Raw genomic sequence first — 16,387 nt, 5'->3', positions numbered from 1 at the left:
ACAGGTTGCCATGGATACTGTCTGTTCTTCCATGTGTGTTTCTTCACTGCCAGTTACCACATGTGTAATTGGTTTATAAGGATGTCAGTAAATACTGAAATCCTCCTGGTTCACTTTTTTTAATATTTTTTACTTTTTCAGTAATTTTTCTTAAATTGAAGTACAGTTGATTTGCCATGTTGTGTTAATTTCTGCTATATAAGAAAGTGATTCAGTCATACATATGTACACATGTTTTTCAGATTTTTTCCATTATGGTTTCTCACAGGATATTGAATATAGTTCCCTGTGCTATACAGTAGGGATCTTATTGTTTATTCATCCTGTATATAAGGGTTTGCATGTGCTAAACTCGAGTTCCCAACCCTCCCTGAACACCCACCCTCTTGGCAACCATGAGTCTGTTCTCTATATTTGTGGGTCTACTTCTGTTTTATAGGTGTTTCATTTGTGTCTTATTTTAGAGTCCACATATAAGTGATATCATATGGTACTTGTCTTTCTCTTTCTGACTGACTTCAATTAGTATGATAATCTCTAGTTCCATTCATGCTGCTGAAAGTGGTATTGTTTCATTCTGTTCTATAGCTGAGTAGTGTTCCATCGTTTATCTATACCACGTCTTTATCCATTCATCTGTCAACACGTTTAGGTTGTTTCCATGTCTTGGCTACTGTGAACAGTGATGCTATGAACATTGAGATGCCTGTATCTTTTTGAATTACAGTTTTGTCTGGACATATGCCCAGGATTAGGATTGCTAGATCATATAGTAATTCTATCTTTAGTTTTTTGAAGCTTCGAGTTCACGTCTGAATTTTCAAGAATGTTTAATTTTGAGGCAATGGGGTCAGGTTTTCTCATAATTTAAGAGGAAATCTTTATCAATATATGAAGACCTTAGGAAAACAAAAACCAATATTCTGCAGAAGAGTCCTTTTTTAGTACAAAAAATAGTGGATATAATGGCTTTGAAAGTGAAACTTAGTCACTCAGTCTTGTCTGATTCTTTGTGACCCCATGGACTGTAGCCCACCAGTCTCCTCTGTCCATGGGATTCTCCAGGCAAGAATACTGGAGTGGGTTGCCATTCCTTCTCCAGGGGATCTTCCCGACCCGGGACTGAACCCAGGTCTCCTGCATTGCAGGCAGACTCTTTTACCAACTGAGACCCCAGGGAAGCCTCTTAGGAATCTCTATGCTTCCCACTTCATACAGCTCTCTGGTGAAGCTCTAAATAAAAATGCCTTTAAGGAAACATGGAACCTCAGAATATGAGGCTGATAAGTATGATCTGTGATTCTAAGTGAAAATGCCAGGGAAGATTGTCATTGTTGATATTTTTACAGGAGTTTTACCATTGTAGTTAGGGCTCTTTACAAACTTCTACAGGTTTGAGTGGTCTATCTCATTTCTATTTTCCTCATAAACCTTGTGTGAAATTAGTATGTAATTTTATTGTATACAAAGTTTTTCCCAAAAACATATATACCATGATTGCAGAACCACCTATACAGATCATATTTGGTTTACATGATTACCAGTGAATGCATGTTAACCACATGACACAGTTATCTATTTCTGCATTATAAATCACCCCTGAAGTTAGTGTCTTAAATTAACAACCATTTATTTTGCCCATAACTCTGAAATTTGGGCAGGAATCAGTAGGGACAGCTCTTCTCTGCCCCATGTTGTATCAGCTAGACTATCTCAACTGGTGTTGAAGATCTCTTTTCAAGAGGGCTCACTCCCATGGCTAGCAAGTCAGTGCTCAGCCAGAGCTACTGGCTGGAGTCCTCGTTTCTTCTCTGTGTACCCTCTTCGAGGGGCTGCTTGAGCTTCCTCCCAGCATGACATCTGGTTTCAAAGAGTCATTACCACAAGAGAAAAAAAGTTGAAGATGCCAATCTCCTCAGGGCCCAGAAACAGTGTCACTTCCTCACATACCGATGGTTAGGCAGCCATTTTGTTTAAAGAGGAGGGAACATAGATCTTGTCTCTTGATGGAAAAAGTAACAAAGCATTTATGGCTATTGATAATCAGCCACAATCCACATCAACCACTACTTTGACTTTTGAATTACTTAAAAGTTGGTTGGATAAAACAAACCAAATTTTGATGACATGAGGGATATAAAGTTCTCACTGAATCCCTTTCCTTCATTATGATATAAAAAAAGCTTTATTATAAGATCAGCATTTCAGATATATTAACTAAAATGATAGTATATCTATGATGAAAGTATTATTGTATTTTCAAAATTGCATTACCATTTTCATTTTATTATACATTCCTTCCATTCATAAATATATCATAGAACACTAAAGCTGGAAGGACTCTTAGACATAGTCCAGTTAAACTTTATGTTTCACAGTAAGAAAACCAAAGCTAGAGATGGGAAGTGCCTTGCTCAAGGTCATATCATGCTGCTGCTGCTGCTGCTGCTGCTAAGTCGCTTCAGTCACATCATAGCTGGTCACAAAGCCAGGACCATCCATATGCTTGGCCTAAGTAGCCCCATCATTTAAAATACTATGTTCTTTCAATCTTGTTTGCCCTCCACTCACAGCCTTTTCTTTTTCTATTTCACTACACCGTCATTGTTTTAGTAGTCTAGCCTTGTTAAGTCTTCACCTCCTAATCTTACCTCCTAATCACCACAGTTTTCACAAGGTTTCACACATTACAGGGACACAATTTCCACAAAAATCACAGATTTTGTTTTCAATTTAGCAGCTTCATTTCCATCTTCATTTTACTTGACGCTGCTGGCGTGAGTTCCTGCTGATGCTGCCTTCTTGAAACCCCTTCATTCGTCTTCCACAAATGAGTCATTCTTGTTTCTTAGGTTTTATCAATAATCTTTTAATTAAAATGCTGCATCATTCCCCAAAAAAGATAATGATTGTTTACAGACATATATGAAACACAGTAAGGTTTTGTTTTTAAAGAATTGAAAGAAAATGGAAGAAAAGATGAAACAAAGCTAGGTCAGATGATACTTTTACAGTAGTAAAATGTTTGGGAACAAGACAGAGGTGATGGTTACACTATATTGTGAATTTTCCTCACAATTACTGAATCATTTATTTTTTTAAGCCATCAGATATTTATAACTAACGAATAATTTTAGAATAACAGAATTAAGATAATATTTAGCTGAATAGCGTCATCCCGTCTTTTGTATATTTGACATTTTACAATTTGAACCATTTTTTTTAATTTTATTTTATTGAAGTATAGTTGATTTACAGGACTGTGTTAATTTCTGCTGTATAGCAAAATGGTCAGTTATACACATATTTGCATTCTTTTCCATACTCTTTTCCATTATGATGTATCATAGAATATTGAATATAGTTCCCTGTGCTATACAGTACAACCTTACAGTTTATCCACTCTGTATATAATAGTTTGCATCTGCCAATCTTAATACTTCCCTCCCCCACCCCTTCCCCCTTGACAAACACAAGTCTGTCATCTGTGTTTGTGAATCTGTTTCTGTTTTTTAGATTATCTCATTTGTTGAAACATCCACTTTAAAATGTCAAGCTTCATGCTATGTTTCACCTCAATAATATTTTTTTTAAAGTCACATGATTCTGTAGAGAAAATTGTATGCAAAATAAACATCAGAAAGGTCTTTGTGTGCTTTAGGTGGTTCATGAATTTGGCTTTGAGATTCTTGGCAGACTGTACAGTGAGGACAATGCAATTACACACAATTTGGAATCTGTGTGCTTACAGCATGGTAATTGCTTAGCAGAAAAACTTTCTCCTACAGGTCCTTTTAAGGAGGAGCGTCTGGGTTACAGTGAACCGTGTCCTGTCTGCATCAGCTTCCCTACAGCACAAACTTGCTGTCAGATATTTCCTAGAAAGCTCTCACTTTCTAGGAGAGGCATAGCCAATTCCCGAGCCCAGTTCACGACAGCAGTTCCATGAGAGGTCAGGTGCTGACCGACTGCCCTAACTCAAGGATTGATTTTAGAATATCCATAGGGATGACTATACTACATAACCTTCAGCCAATGTTCTATAAAATAAAATTTAAAAAATTATGCTCAAAACTGAGCTTTTGATTAGTATTGACCAAGAAGCACTATATTTGCTGGCCTGGGCTTAGACAACAAATATGCTGTGTTGCCAATGAATGGGAGATCCATACACTTTCAAAATCAGCCCAACCAGGGATAGAAAAGACATATTTCAATGACCAATGAAGACCCCAATTAGAAAACCTCCCTGATAAAAAAGGACATTTATGTAGAACAGAGCTGGTCGTGGAACAAAGAGCAGCTCTAGGCAGGACCAAGGCTTCCCTTCCTCATAAAATTCTGGCTCTTTCCCCAGCACAGGTAGCTGACAGCCAGACTCCACAGCCCTGCACATTGGCATCACTAAGATAAATCCAGCCTGGAAAATTTTTAAGGTCAGTGTCACCAAACACCCACTAAGCTATTAAAATTTCAGTCAAGTACTCATAGAAAGCTCTCAACTGAAGTAGTTTAATATAATGGTTAATCCTTTGAGATAAAGTACTTGCAAAATGTGCCTCTGGAATTCTAAATAAATTGGTATCTATCTTGCCTGAAATTCTGCAGTCTTCTATTTTTACTTTTTTAGGGTACCCCTTTCTTTCTTGTAGAGCCAGTTGTCTGTTAAGATCACACCTACTTCATAAATATAAGTCATATACCTATAGAATAAACTCAACATACTCTTCTCCATATAACATACATCTAACACATTCATAAGTAGTATCAAATCATTAGGATAAAAATTGTGTGTGTTTTGCTTTGGTTTGGGTTTGGTTTGGTGTAGGGGTGTGTAGGCAGCAATACATTTTCCTTTTCACTCATTAGAATGATGACCTCAACTATCAGAAAGAAGCTCTTTAGTGTTCTCCCAAATACCAGAGTTTTTCACTTGCTAGAATGACTTTTAAGATGAAAGCCAAATCTCTCAATAATTTGCAATATTTTAAAGGTGAAAAAGAAAACTTTAGGCAGAGCTATTTTATATTGGACATTGTTTTGCCTTTTATTACCCTATATTAGACTGGATTCTCCAGAGAAACAGAACCAATAGGGGATTGAGTGAGTGAAGTTGCTCAGTTCAGTTCAGTTCAGTCGCTCAGTCGTGTCCGACTCTTTGTGACCCCATGAATCGCAGCATGCCAGGCCTCCCTGTACATCACCCAACTCCCGGAGTTCACCCAGACTCACGTCCATCGAGTCAGTGATGCCATCCAGCCATCTCATCCTTTGTCATCCCCTTGTCCTCCGCCCCCAATCCCTCCCAAAATCAGAGTCTTTTCCAATGAGTCAACTCTTCACATGAAGTGGCCAAAGTACTGGAGGTTCAGCTTCAGCATCATTCCTTCCAAAGAAATACCAGGACTAATCTCCTTCAGAATGGACTGGTTGGATCTCCTTGCAATCCAAGGGACTCTCAAGAGTCTTCTCCAACACCACAGTTCAAAAGCATCAATTCTATGGTGCTCAGCTTTCTTCACAGTCCAACTCTCACATCCATACATGACCACAGGAAAAACCATAGCCTTGACTAGACGAACCTTTGTTGGAAAAGTAATGTCTCTGCTTTTGAATATGCTATCTAGGTTGGTCATAACTTTCCTTCCAAAGAGTAAGCGTCTTTTAATTTCATGGCTGCAGTCACCATCTGCAGTGATTTTGGAGCCCAGAAAAATAAAGTCTGACACTGTTTCCACTGTTTCCCCATCTATTTCCCATGAAGTGATGGGACCAGATGCCATGATCTTCATTTTCTGAATGTTGAGCTTTAAGCCAACGTTTTCACTCTCCACTTTCACTTTCATCAAGAGGCTTTTTACTTCCTCTTCACTTTCTGCCATAAGGGTGGTGTCATCTGCATATCTGAGGTTATTGATATTTCTCCCAGCAATCTTGATTCCAGCTTGTGCTTCATCCAGCCCAGCGTTTCTCATGATGTGCTCTGCATATAAGTTAAATAAGCAGGGTGACAATATACAGCCTTGACGAACTCCTTTTCCTATTTGGAACCAGTCTGTTGTTCCATGTCCAGTTCTAACTGTTGCTTCCTGACCTGCATATAGGTTTCTCAAGAGGCAGATCAGGTGGTCTGGTATTCCCATCTCTTTCAGAATTTTCCACAGTTTATTGTGATCCATGCAGTCAAAGGCTTTGGCATAGTCAATAAAGCAGAAATAGATGTTTTTCTGGAACTCTCTTGCTTTTTCCATGATCCAGCAGATATTGGCAATTTGATCTCTGGTTCTTCTGCCTTTTCTAAAACCAGCTTGAACATCAGGAAGTTCACGGTTCACATGTTGCTGAAGCCTGGCTTGGAGAATTTTGAGCATTGCTTTACTAGTGTGTCAGATGAGTGCAATTGTGCAGTAGTTTGCGCATTCTTTAGAATTGCCTTTCTTTGGGATTGGAATGAAAACTGACCTTTTCCAGTCCTGTGGCCACTGCTGAGTTTTCCAAATTTGATGGCACATTGAGTGCAGCACTTTCACAGCATCATCTTTCAGGATTTGGAATAGCTCAACTGGAATTCCATCAGCTCCACTAACTTTGTTCGTAGCAATGCTTTCTAAGGCCCACTTGACTTCACATTCCAGGATGTCTGGCTCTAGGTGAGTGATCATACCATCGTGATTATCTGGGTGGTAAAGATCTTTTTTGTACAGTTCTTCTGTGTATTCTTGCCATCTCTTCTTAATATCTTCTGCTTCTGTTAGGTCCATACCATTTCTATCCTTTATTGAGCCCATCTTTGCATGAAATGTTCCCTTGGTATCTCTAATTTTTTTGAAGATATCTCTAGTCTTTCCCATTCTGTTGTTTTCCCTTTATTTCTTTGCATTGATCGTTGAAGAAGGCTTTCTTATCTCTTCTCGCTATTCTTCAGAACTCTGCATTCAGATGCTTATATCTTTCCTTTTCTCCTTTGCTTTTCACTTCTCTTCTTTTCTCAGCTATTTGTCAGCTCCCCAGACAGCCATTTTGCTTTTTGCATTTCTTTTCCGTGAGGATGGTCTTGATCCCTGTCTCCTGTACAATGTCACGAACCTCATTCCATAGTTCATCAGGCACTCTATCTATCAGATCTAGGCCCTTAAATCTATTTCTCACTGAAAGAGGAACTCCCTAGGTCAGTAGGTGCCCAATATGCTACTGGAGATCAGTGGAGAAATAACTCCAGAAAGAATGAAGGGATGGAGCCAAAGCAAAAACAATACCCAGCTGTGGATGTGACTGGTGATAAAAGCAAGGTCTGATGCTGTGAAGAGCAATATTGCATAGGAACCTGGAATGTCAGGTCCATGAATCAAGGCAAATTGGAAGTGGTCAAACAAGAGGTGGCAAGAGTGAACGTCGACATTCTAGGAATCAGCAAACTCAAATGGACTGGAATGGGTGAGTTTAACTCAGATGACCATTATATCTACTACTGTGGGCAGGAATCCCTGAGAAGAAATGGAGTAGCCATCATGGTCAACAAAAGAGTCCGAAATGCAGTACTTGGATGCAATCTCAAAAACGACAGAATGATCTCTGTTCGTTTCCAAGGCAAACTATTCAATATCACAGTTATCCAAGTCTATGCCCTAACCAGTAACCCTGAAGAAGCTGAAGTTGAACGGTTCTATGAAGACCTACAAGACCTTTTAGAACTAACACCCAAAAAAGATGTCCTTTTCATTATAGGGGACTGGAATGTAAAAGTAGGAAGTCAAGAAACACCTGGAGTAAGAGGCAAATTTGGCCTTGGAATACGGAATGAAGCAGGGCAAAGACTAGTAGAGTTTTGCCAAGAAAATGCACTGATCGTAACAAACACCCTCTTCCAACAACACAAGAGAAGACTCTACACATGGACATCACTAGATGGTCAACACCGAAATCAGATTGATTATATTCTTTGCAACCAAAGATGGAGAAGCTCTATACAGTCAGCAAAAACAAGACCAGGAGCTGCCTGTGGCTCAGATCATGAACTCCTTATTGCCAAATTCAGACTTAAATTGAAGAAAGTAGGGGAAACCACTAGACCATTCAGGTATGACCTAAATCAAATCCCTTATGATTATACAGTGGAAGTGAGAAATAGATTTAAGGGCCTAGATCTGATAGATAGAGTGCCTGATGAACTATGGAATGCATTGCTCAGTTGTGTCCAACTCTTTGTGACCTCATGGACTGTAGCCTGCCAGGCTCCTCTGTCCATGGGATTTTCCAGGCAAGAACACTGGACTGGGTTGCCATTTCCTTCTCCAGGGGATCTTCCTGACCCAGGGATCAAACCCAGGTCTCCCACACTGTAGGCAAACTCTTTACCATCTGAGTTACCAGGGAAGCCCAATAGGGGATTCGATATAGAGAAAGAGATAGAGAAAGATAGAGATGATAGTGACAGAGGGAGAGATAGAGAGATGATTGAGATGCAGACAGAGATAGAGAAAGAGCCCACCTGGGCTTCCCAGGTGGTGCCAGTGGTAAAGAACCCACTTGCCAAAGCAGGAGATATAAGAGATGTGGGTTTGATCCCTAGGTCAGGAAGATCCCCTGGGGGAGGGCACAGCAATCCACTCCAGTATGCTCTCCTGGAGAATCCCACGAACAGAGGAGTGTGGCAGGCTGTCCACAGGGTAGCACAGAGTTGGATATGACTGAAGCAACTTAGCACACAGAGAGATGATAGAAACAGGGAAAGAGAGAAGGAGAAAGCAATAGAGATAGGTTTACTATAAGGAATTAGCTCATATGGTTATAGAGGCTGGTGACATCCCAGATTTAAAGTCAGTAAGCTGGAGACCCAGGAGCATCAGTGGTGTAAGTCCCAGTATGAGTCCAAGTCCAAAAGCAAAACAAGACCAGGATTCAGGCTCAAAGACAGGGAGAGAGAGTGAACTCTACCTTACTTCACCTTTTGTCCTATTCAGGCCTCCAACAGATTGGGTGAGGCCCACCCACATTAGGGAATAACCTGCTTTACTCAGCCTGCTAATTCACATCTTAATTCCACCCTGAAACACCCTCACAGACATGCCCAATGCCAATAGTGTTTATCCAAATATATGGACATCCCATGGCCCAGTCAAATTAGCCATCACAGCCCTTATCTGGGTAATAGGTCAAAACACCATGGGTTTCTGGTTTTTCTTAATCTTGCCTCAGCCTTTGACTCCAGTGAAAGGAATCACTGAGATGAGCTAAACTGAACGAACCTGTTAGAGAACTGGCTGCTCATGTTCCATGAGGTCAAGGACTTGGTCTGTCTCTATTTATTGCAGGATCTTCAATGTGAAGCCAGATGCTTAGAAAATCTAAACAGGTAATTAACCCACGTTAAATGAGTTGAAGGAGTTAATGGACAAATTTATAGCATAATACCTCCGTGAAATTCAGAATTGAGGGGTTAATTTGATTATTTCCCTTTTTGAAAGAGGAAGTGAAGTGAAAGTGTTAGTCGCTCAGTCTCTTTGCAATCCCATGGTCTGTCCACAGGATTCTCCAGGCAAGAATACTGGAGTGGATTGCCATACCCTTCTCCAGGGGATCTTCCCAACCCAGGGATCAAACCCAGGTCTCCTGCATTGCAGGCAGATGCTTTACCATCTGAGAAGCTCAGAGACAGCCAATTAAGTGGTCCAGAATGAGGTGTCTTCTGGTTGGATTGCACACCATTCCCACAATATGCCATCCATATTCACACTTTTGTGGGTCTGCACAAATTATTTTCTGATGTGCTTATAATACCCATCCATCCTTCTAGCCTGAAGACCTCCTACTGACACTTTAAGTTCCAGCTTATGTGCCACCTCCTCTGTGAAGCTTTTCCCCAAGTGCTACCTGAAAAGACTCAGTTCAGTTCAGTTCAGTTCAGTCGCTCAGTTGTGTCCGACTCTTTGTGACCCCATGAATAGCATCACGCCAGGCCTCCCTGTCCATCACCAACTCCCAGAGTTCACCCAAACTCACGCCCATCGAGTCGGTGATGCCATCCAGCCATCTCATCCTCTGTCGTCCCCTTCTCCTCCTGCCCCCAATCCCTCCCAGCATCAGAATCTTTTCCAATGAGTCAACTCTTCACATGAGGTGGCCAAAGTACTGGAGTTTCAGCTTCAGCATCATTCCTTCCAAAGAACACACCCAGGACCGATCCCCTTTAGAATGGACGGGTTGGATCTCCTTGCAGTCCAAGGGACTCTCAAGAGTCTTCTCCAACACCACAGTTCAAAATCATCAATTCTTTGGTTCTCAGCTTTCTTCACAGTCCAACTCTCACATCCATACATGACCACTGGGAAAAACCATAGCCTTGACTAGACGAAACTTTGTTGGCAAAGTAATGTCTCTGCTTTCGAATATGCTATCTAGGTTGGTCATAACTTTCCTTCCAAAGAGTAAGCGTCATTTAATTTCATGGCTGCAGTCACCATCTGAAGTGATTTTGGAGCCCAGAAAAATAAAGTCTGACACTGTTTCCACTGTTTCTCCATCTATTTCCTATGAAGTGATGGGACCAGACACCATGATCTTAGTTTTCTGAATGTTGAGCTTTAAGCCAACTTTTTCACTCTCCACTTTCACTTTCATCAAGAGGCTTTTTTACTTCCTCTTCACTTTCTGCCATAAGGGTGGTGTCATCTGCACATCTGAGGTTATTGATATTTCTCCCGGCAATCTTGATTCCAGCTTGTGCTTCATCCAGCCCAGCGTTTCTCATGATGTGCTCTGCATATAAGTTAAATAAGCAGGGTGACAATATACAGCCTTGACGAACTCCTTTTCCTATTTGGAACCAGTCTGTTGTTCCATGTCCAGTTCTAACTGTTGCTTCCTGACCTGCATACAAATTTCTCAAGAGGCAGATCAGGTGGTCTGGTATTCCCATCTCTTTCAGAATTTTCCAGTTTACTGTGATCCATGCAGTCAAAGGCTTTGGCATAGTCAATAAAGCAGAAATAGATGTTTTTCTGGAACTCTCTTGCTTTTTCCATGATCCAGCGGATGTTGGCAATTTGATCTCTGGTTCCTCTGCCTTTTCTAAAACCAGCTTGAACATCCGGAAGTTCACGGTTCATGTATTGCTGAAGCCTGGTTTGGAGAATTTTGAGCATCAACGGCAACCCACTCCAGTATTCATGCCTGGAAAATCCTATGGACCGAGGAGCCTGGTGGGCTACAATCCAGGGGGTCGCAAAGAGTCGGACACGACTGAGCGACTTCTGTGTGTGTTCTGTGTTACTAGCGTGTGAGATGAGTGCAATTGTGCAGTAGTGTGAGCATTCTTTGGCATTGCCTTGAAAAGACTCATAATTCCCTAACTCTAAAAAGTACATATACCTTCATCAAGTATTTACCACTCGGTACTAACATGATTGCTATGCATATCTGGGGTCCCTCCAAGAGTGACTTGCTGAAGTAGAAAAATGTTATTCACTTATTCCTTTAAAAAAAAAAAAAAATCCTGTACTGAGCACAGTCTCTGACACATGCTTGGGGTTTCATAATTCTTTGTTACCATTGTCCACTTCATTGACATCAGTGTTTCTGGAGGATACATCTTCTCCTGTTTCAGTCCTCTTGCATCTCCAGAGATAGCCTCATATGAAAGGTGATATTCTACATTGGCAAATACTTTTGTCAAAATGAGCTTACTGAACAACTTTAATCATTGCCCTCACATGGGATGCATTAATATCACACTGACTCATGTGTAGGCCTGAAGTGGAGGAAATAGGCAATAAGCCCCTCTCCCAGCCAAAACATTTTATATCCTAACTCTCAACCAGAAGGGCCTGGTGAAGATGTTATTTAAATTGCTCCACTTCAAGATGAAAAGATAATGATTAAGACTTGGAAAAGTTTGTAAGAAAACCTCAACTGAACATAATGACTACTGTGGTCAATATGTTTGCCTTTTCTTCCTTGTCCTTCTAAATCAAGGACCAAACAGTAACTTTTCCCAGAAAGAATATGGCATTTACAAAAATAGTTCAGTGAAGTCCATGGGGAAAATCTCATCTCAAAGAAGGAAGGGATGGCCACTTAGCAGAAGCTTGCAATTGCACTCCATCCCTAGATAATGTCTTCTCAATGCCTGGAGAAAGTAGAAACATAAAGGCTCTCCAACTCTTGAATTGAGTCAAAGCTGAGACTGTACTGTTACCAAATTTTATATTTAGGAAATTCAATGCCTTGCCCCAAATTGTGGCATTTCCCAAGAAAACGTGCGTTCTGACTTTCTGCCCCCAACTGAACGGATCTGACACCTTCTCCCTGATGCAGGGCTGTTCAGTCCTCATTTTCTCAAATCTCCCTTCAATGTCCACCCGTTTTCTAGGCTCTTCCCAATTCCGTCCTCAAGTTATGACCCATTTTTTTAATGCAGAGTAGTGATCCCTTTAATCTCTTTTCAGCATTGTAGTGAACAGAGACCATGTGTTTCTAAGATAAATTCTGCCGCTTCTGCAAGAGCAAAAGCAAGTAGAAGTGATCATCATTAGAGATTGCCTCTCTCTCTCCCTTCCGTGCTCACAGTCCTTCTCGTGAATACGCTCACAAACACAGCAGATGGCACCTTGTAGATGGTGGTTTCCAGTAACTTTGGCCACTTCATCTCACCTTAGGGCCCCATTTCTCCTCTCCTGCTTTCTCAGGCGAGCTCTCTTTTTCCTCCACTGTATCATGTATAATCTCCTGGTTTTACCCCATATGGCACTAGTATATATGGATTTCCCCAGTGGTTCCCTGTAACTTCTCCACACATCTTCAGATACGAGACTGGTCGCCATCTTGGTGAATTCCAGGGACACGATAGACTACAGAGTCAAGCAAACTCTTCGTGTGCCAGTAAGCCACAGAGTAAAAAGGATTTCAACTAGCTCACTTAACTGGTAGTGGGATGCTGGGAGGCTATGCTCATTTATTTACTTATTCAACAAATATTTATGTTATGCTTGTTAGATAATGGAAATGAAATAGTGGACAAACTAAGGACACTCCATGACTGTTGTGGTTTGAGTTTCCCTAAAAACAGGCCCTGAGACCAGGGTTTGCTTAAAAGGAGTTTGTTTCAGAGATGAACCCAGGAAACCCAGTGAAGGAACAGGCAACAGAAACATGGTAGGGAAGGAAACTGATCCAGCCAGCTAACCCAGTTACCCTGTGACCACCAGAACTCATTGGTGATGATAAATATTTAACAACCAATCTCAAAAAAATCTGGGATATATATGCATATAACCGTTTATCATAAAAAGTTTCTGATGCAAAGGATATGTAGCAAACAATAATAATCTATAAATAATAAAATATACATATCCTTTATTACTGATTCTGTATAGCCAGTTAAATCTCCTGAGGAAGTTATTCAAACTGAAATCAGAATGACAAGAGCAAAAGTAGCAATGGTGGGGGGAGAGTTTTGCGCAGAGAGGAGTAGGTGAAGCTGGAAGTAGATGGCGTGTTGAAGGAGAAAGCCAGTGTCACGGGAGCACAAAGGAGTTAGAAAGCAATGGAACTCCAGAAACATCTAGCTTTATGAGCCCTGTTAAGAACATCGAAAGAGTCTTGAGCATGGGAATGACACATCAAATTTGAGTTTAAATAGATCTTTTGGCTGCATTGTGGAAAATTGACTGGAGGTGGGCAGATGCAAGCAATCAATTAGAAAAGTGTTAACAGCAATCCAAGCTGAAAATGTTGCTGGCCTGGACTTGGGCTACTACTGCCCAAGGGGAAATGGACAAAAATGAACTGATCTGAGTGATCTTTAAGAGGTGAAATCGTTATGCAGAATTTTGAAGCTGTGAATGGCCTGGCCTGATTAATATGTGAGTGAGCTGGTCAGGGCCATGCTCACAGATGTCCAAATATTCCATTCCAGTTACCGCTTTATGGTCACATGACCAGTGAGCACAACCTAGGAGGTGCTAGCCTTCCCTGGTTCTCAGATGCTTGGCATGGTTGCTTCTCATCACTCTCATCCATTTTTTTTGGTTCATATTTACGTAAGGAGGAAGATTGATAAGTGTCCATTATTAGCAATGCTTTCGATTAATCTGTCAAGTATTTTACAGAGAGGAGAAAAGGAGAGGTCGATGGATACAGAAAACTATGCCACCTAAATGTGTCAAGATAATTATTTCCAGTGACTCAGGATGTCTCTTTAGGGCCCACTTTAGGAAACTGTCTCCAAGATCACTTCACATCTGTAGAGCTCACAGCCCCTGTGAGCACTTGATCCTCCAACACAGACTGACTTAGAGGTTCCATTCTAACCACCCAGGGGCTTTCATTTGGTTTGGTTTTTTATTTCAATTTTTGGCATCTATCATATTTTTCACTTTGGGTTTAGCATCTGCATCCTATCCTCTTGCTTCTTGGAGTGGCTGCTGACACACCCCAGGAGTTGTTTTTGTATCTTCCTCACTGTAGCTACAGGGCCAGCATCTCAGCAGCACTGGAGAACCAGCTCTGTGGGACATGTGCCCCACACCACAGGCTCTGTGGTCCCTCCTGGGGCATTGGGCATCAGCTCAGTTCTGTCTCCTTTCACACATGGTGGCACTGAGGCAATCAGAATAAACCTGGTGAACTCAAGTCCCAGAATCAAACCTCAGTGCAAAGCAGCTCTAACGACCAGGCCAGTGTCTCTGCGTGCATTCACCTTTAAATGCATCCCAAAAGCAAGCTTTTATGAGAATTTTAACAGAACTCTTATCACATGTAGAGAATTGAGAATATTTTCAGGAAAAATATAAAAAGGTAAGACAAAAGGAAGAAACTAATGTGACATTGAACAGGAAAAATACTGAAGGAAATCTATCTTTAAGATATGAATGCACTGTCACATATGTCTGTGATGTTTTCAAGGCCTAGATTTAGAGGAAAATTAAAATTTCATGTTGAAGGGGCCACCCTGGTGGCTCAGATAGTAAGGAATCTGCCTACAATGCAGGAGACCCAGGTTCAGTCCCTGGGTTGAGATCCCCTGGGGAACGAAATGGCTACCCACTCCAGTACTCTTGTTTCATGTTAGAGATCTCAATTATGATAATGCTACAAATTTGGCTCTGGAAAGGGAGGTGAGTTCATATCGGACCACAGTGTGCTTCCCCTCTGCTCCCTTTATTCAAGACCTATACACGAGAAATAGAACAATGTAAGATTTTTGTGTATAAAGACTAAACATTTTTTTCTGGACTAAACATATGTATGTATACAATTGTTTTAGGTTACAGGGACGTGTATTAGTGAAAAGCAGAAGCACCAAAGAAGGCATATGTGAGATGTAAGTGGCCCCAAGGAGGCACAGAGGCAGAGGTTGGGGATTCAGGATAGAAGACAGAAAAATAAGTAGGAAGAGGGCAAATATCAAGCAAGACTTTGAAAATCAGAGAAAAAAAGTTTGTTCCAACTTTTCAGGAAATCAAGGGGAATGGTGAAGAGGGGACTTGGGAAAGTTGGTCTGGCCACAGCTTGATGGATGAAAAGTAGGACAGTGAGATTTTGTCACACATGTAGTATGAAGCTTTAGGGGCAAGGGAAAGGGTAGGAGCAGAGGAAGAGGGGAGGAAGAAGAAACACAAAAGATTTTATTTAAAACTAGAATAGAATTAAAATAAAAAATAAAACAGGGCTAGTGGTAAGTGGAGGAGAAGTATGAGCATGATCACAAGGTTGAACAGTTCCGTGGTCAACCATATTATACATGAGACATCAAATTTCTTCTTACCCTGAAACATAATGGAGTATAATGATCAACATATTCCCTCTTTCTCTTTCTTTCCCTCCTCAGCCTCTCTCTCTTTCTTTGAAAAACCAGTACAGGTCAGAGAACAGGGATTTGAATATGTATGAGAAAGGCCCCCTTAAGTAGTTAGAATTTCACCTAGAGGTGAGTTGAATGTTCAATGCATGTATTAGCCGGGCTTCCCTGGTGGCTCAGGTGGTAAAGAATCTGACTGCAAATGTATTAGTCAGGGTTCTCCAAAGAAGAACTAGTAGGGTGTGTGTGTGTGTGTGTGTGTGTGTGTGTGTCTGGAGAGAAACTGATTGACTTTAAGGACTTGACTCTCTGGCAGACCAGAGACCCAGGGAAAGAATCTGCTGACAGAATTTCCAACTCCTATGGGGAGGTCAGGTTCATTTCTTTTTCTTAACTGAGGCCTTCAACTGATTGAATAAGGACCTTCCACACTATAGAGGTCATTTGTTTCACACAAAGTTAACAATTTGAATCTTAACCTCATCTAAAAAATACTTTCACAGAACCGGCTATCTGGTTGACCAAATATCTGGGTACCGTGGCCTAGCCAACATGACACATAAAATTAACCATACTCAGTTCAGTTCGGTT

At 41.0% G+C, this 16,387-nt stretch overlaps 1 protein-coding gene across 1 annotated transcript in view; it reads left to right on the top strand.

Moving 5' to 3' along the window:
* IMPG1 (interphotoreceptor matrix proteoglycan 1) overlaps positions 1-16,387 on the top strand; it is a 120,964-nt gene that overhangs the window by 33,715 nt on the left and 70,862 nt on the right. The window lies entirely within an intron of this gene.

This window comes from Bos javanicus, chromosome 9 (assembly GCF_032452875.1).
Source record: "Bos javanicus breed banteng chromosome 9, ARS-OSU_banteng_1.0, whole genome shotgun sequence".
Classification (NCBI taxonomy): Eukaryota; Metazoa; Chordata; class Mammalia; order Artiodactyla; family Bovidae; genus Bos; species Bos javanicus.
This window is presented reverse-complemented; position numbering and strand designations above follow the sequence as displayed.